Source organism: Cryptotermes secundus, unplaced genomic scaffold (genome assembly GCF_002891405.2).
Source record: "Cryptotermes secundus unplaced genomic scaffold, Csec_1.0 scaffold846, whole genome shotgun sequence".
Taxonomy (NCBI): domain Eukaryota; kingdom Metazoa; phylum Arthropoda; class Insecta; order Blattodea; family Kalotermitidae; genus Cryptotermes; species Cryptotermes secundus.
This window is the reverse complement of record NW_019739228.1, coordinates 680,659-685,558: the sequence shown is the minus strand read 5'-3', so window position 1 is coordinate 685,558 and position 4,900 is coordinate 680,659.

Below are 4,900 nucleotides of genomic sequence, written 5' to 3'. Positions count from 1 at the left end.
AGTGTGATTATATTTACAATATCACCATGATTCAAGGCTGAAGAAAAAACAACGGGTAAGTCCTTTGGAATTTCATGACATATATAATAAAGATTATATTTTGCAATTCATGACAAAATAATCACAGTTAATTTTCATTTGTAAAAATTGCTCTTCTGTGTACATGTAGAAAAATTTATTGTCTTCCAGGTTGTTTTTAGTTTTTATTTCTATGTTGCATAGAACGGGAAATATGGATTTTTTTCTGGCGGTCTGCAAATTTAATTAATCAGGGTGATTTAAATAACGGCCGCAGGGGGCTCCCAGCAATTTAAAAGTCCATATGTTAAAGGTTAATAGTGTGTCAGAAAGTGCTATAAAATGGTACATGAATTGTGCAACAACAACTGAACCCTGACTATGTGTATACTTCTGAACTCAGGTCCCACTGTCCAATTGGAACGTCTTTGAAAATCAGAACACATGGCATTCCTAGTTTTAAGCTGAATTTGAATACATGGTTTAGCCTTTAAACATATCTGAAATCTTTGATAAGATCTGCTCACTGGAAATTTATCTTGCAGTTATATTCATAATTACAACATATACCTACCTACCACTCAGTGCTACAACCGTTGATGAACCTTGGCCTCATCTACAACCAGTCTCAACATCCAATGCATGTTGCCATAGGAATGGACCTACACATAATGACCCAAGGCTGGTTATTAACGTTTCTGAAGAAAATCCTTTTTACAGGATGAAGTTGTTAGCCAAATGCTCAACCCCCAACCTGGAGGACAAGGGTATCTCTCTTAGTCTGGACTCTACCCTTTGACCTTTCTGGCATGGGTGACTCTACTGGTAGTGAAACTACTGCCAGCATAGCTCTCCAGGTCACAGAGTCACGCATGCCCCACCACCACCACCACCACCACCAGCACCATGACAAGGTGCAGACACCTTTGGGGAAATGACAACATATATCAGACATGAATCTGTAATCTTTACTGGTACTCAACAAGAGAACGATGTTTTATGTAGAAACATTCTTCAAAATATTCTCGTACAATATGGGTCTGTTGGTAGAGCTAATGTGAGTCTTTGGCCCAGACATTAGGTCTATCTAAATGACCCAGCTGAGTAGGTACCTCCCCACCTTTTCACCTGAGGATGGAAAGAGATATAGTTTCTGTAATGCTGTGTTCTTTCTATATATTAGACAATAAATAATGTCCAGAAATTCAGTAATCCTAAGTGTAATATGCTGTCGTCAGAACCCTTTAGAATTGAACTTCTTTAAAGTATACTACAAATTATCAGCACTAATATTGAACATTTATATGTAATTTATGTTATTCAGTTTTAAAAGTTATTTTTCTTAAATGTTAACAGTAATTTTACCATTAAAAGAAAGGTTAATTAATCATATAATGTGATCTTAATATATTACATAGAAGCAAGGGAAACTCTTCGATTCCTTCATTCTTGTAAACTATATGTGATGCCAGTTTTTAGGTGAATAGTAATTGAGTATGTTGAAGAGCATAGTAATTGTGTGGCTTCCAGGAAATGCAGTATTTCTGGGGCCAAGATGCAGCAGTGGAGCAAAAATAAAGAAAGTTCATAGTTGGAGGTTTTATCATAAAGAATTCTTTGGGTATAAATACAGATCATTATGAAGAGATGAGGAAAATGAAGTTGTTTCTACCAGCAAATTGAATGTCAGAATTTTATATGAACAGACTTGTTTTTCCTTATGATGTTCCATTTTGAAAGAAATACTATCCTGTTTCTAATATTTTCTGATATGAATATGATACACAAGTTGATGTTCTGTCCTTTATTAAACTTTATTACTGTACTGCCATGCGGGAAAAGTTGAGAAGCACAGAGTTGGGAAATAATAAAATTGGACCATGGAAGTGGAGGGGACAAGGATAGCTGTCTCTTATGCCTGCATCAACATAAACACAGTGTTGTACTCTGGAGTATATTTTCTCAGAATTTGCAGTTACTGTTTCACCATCTCTGAAAGACTTTCCTGGTACTTCAGTATTTCAGTACATACAGTGAAGTCTGAAATGGCAACTATTGCTACTAAAGCAGTAATTATTATTTTGTGAGGCCAGGATTATAGACGACATCTCAGTGTAACTGTACATTTAGGCAAAGAAAAACTATCTGATTTCATATTAAATTGATTATCCATATTTTTTGTGGGACCTTTCAAATATGACATAGCCTAGTTTTGGAATTTCTAAATTAAGACCTAGATAAGGAGGATAATGTAAATAGAATTATCAAAGTTTTGCAGTTGCATCTGACTGATGACAGAGATGAAATTATATTCTGGTAACTAACAGTGGTACATATAAGATTAAAAGTTCTGTGACTTGCCTTATTTTACTTCAATGGCACAAGAACAATGAATGCAACGTAACTGAAATAAAACTTTCTTATATAGAGCCTTCATACTGTGGGGACATAAGCTTTAGCTTGCTTTGCTTATATGTAAATCTGGCATTACTTGGGTCAAAGTAATGGGTGTACAACAAAAGTGGCAATGCTAGTTCCTAAAATGACAGATAGAGCAATATTTTGTCAGAAAATTCAACTGACATGTAACACTTTTGGAACAGTTGTAACTGCTGAAAAATTATCAGGTACTTCTTGTAGAGTTGAAAGTTTTAGGATTCCTACTTTCAACAAAGTATTTAAAATAGGGCTGTCCAGCTAGTAGTCTCCACGTTTCTGTTTAGCACAAAATCGTTGGATACTTAGGATCTAAAAGTCTGTGATGATGGCATCTTAATGCACAATGATTGACTTTTTAGACACCTATCATCCCTTTATATTTAAAACGTTTTGGAGACTGGACTGTTTCTCCATCCACAAGTAAAAAAGCGTTCTCATTTCGGCCCAATCAATAAAGCTAGTCGCTGTCTCCAGACACCAGAACTAACAAGGAAGAATATGTAAACCAGACACAACATAGACCATTTGTCTTAGCTCCCATGGATGTTTTCTGTTGTGTTTGCTTATATGTCCTAGTTCTGGTGTTTAGAGAAAGGGGCAAGCTCTGTCAGTAGGTCCAGCCATGGGGGCTCTTCTCCTGAGGAAGAAGAAAAGTTCAGTCTCCAAAATGTTGCAAATAAAAATAGGATGATGGATATGACCAAAACCCCATTTGGCCTGATCTTTGTTTGCATGGTTTACTCAGTAACTTTCACAGATGGTGGTAGTGCATACCTCTGAAACATTCCTAAACTTCTACCAGACTACATGGCATCAGATCACAGAAGATTGTACTCTTCAGTCATCACCATGAGAACTTCAAATCCTACAAACTGTTCATTGAGATGTTGGACAACCTTGTATATTCAGACGATGGATTTGGAAATTTCCATGAGCTTGAATTTTTGTCACTGCTGGACACTATAAAATGCTTTTAGGAAACATTTTCTTTTAACATCACTGAAAACATAGACCTTAACTTGAATGGCAAAGCAACCGTGATACTCAGTCATACTTACAACTGCCTTAGTTGAACATCGTTTTCAGTATCAAAGAAATTGCAGTGGTTTTCATTGAAGCACAGCTGCTGCTTCACCTTTGACCCAATCCCATCTTCAAATTCCAGGAAGAAATTTTAAAGAATTCAATGCCCAAACAAGACTGGAATTAACATAAAATTAAAGTGTAAGTTGAAACACTTGGAAACAATGTAGATTAATGATAATAATTTTTAGTACTGTTAAAATAAGCCATTGCTATTCATTTGGGTAAATATATGTCTTGCAGCACATGCATTCACTAGAGCTGGACCACACTTTAGGATTAGTATAATGCTTCAGAGTTATGAGCAACATTGTGTTGCAAAGGACATAACGTTTGCTATCACATATGCAAAATCTCATTAGAGATTATTGAGTGAGACTTATTTTGATTAAGTTATACAGTCACTGAACCATGGGCATTTCCTGCTTTAACAGTTTTCTTTATATGCTTCATAATCTCAGGGGTATATTAAATTGATTGATTGATTGATTGATTTAACATCCATAACTGTTACATTATGTACAATTGGACAAGTCAGTTTTTTATAAAAAAAAATATAAGATTAAAAACATCACATCAAATGACTAATAGTATACAAAAACAATAGAAAAATAACATAATAAGTCCTTTAAATATGATAAAACAGTGGATGAGTATAATTAGGCAACAAAAGCTAAACTATAAATTACATGCAATAGCTAAAATAAATTACCCAAGTATCTTTATTCTATTATTGCGCTAATTCTTGTAAAAATATTCTTGAAGGGAATAAAAAGCTTTGCACAACAAGTAATCCTTTAATTGACGCTTAAAAACCTTGAACTCTTGAATACTTCTTATTTGAGAGGGCAAGTTATTATACAATCTTATTCCCATGTTAATCACACTCCTTTTACAACGTGAGGTGTTACATGGTTGGACATACATTTTCTGCTTATGTACTGTGTTATAACCGTGCACATCTGAATACGAGATGTTATATATCCTATTTTTCCTTAAAAAACACAACGTCTCAAAGATATACAATGAAGTTAAGGTTAAAATTTTAAATTCACCAAAAAATTCTCTACACGATACCCTGTTATTGACTCTTTTGATCAGTCTTAAGCATTTTTTTTGGATTATAAATACAGTTTGAATGTCCTTTTGACCACAACCCCAAAAAATAATACTGTATCTCAATAAAGATTCAAATTTTGCAAAATACACACTTCTCAAAATTGGAAGACTGACCAAATCTCGTAAGGATTTAATAAGATAGATGGCTTTGTTTAATTTTTGAACTAAATGGTGAATGTGAGAGGACCAACTTAAATTCTCTGTAATATATATACCTAAAAATTTTAAATTAGCTGTGTAT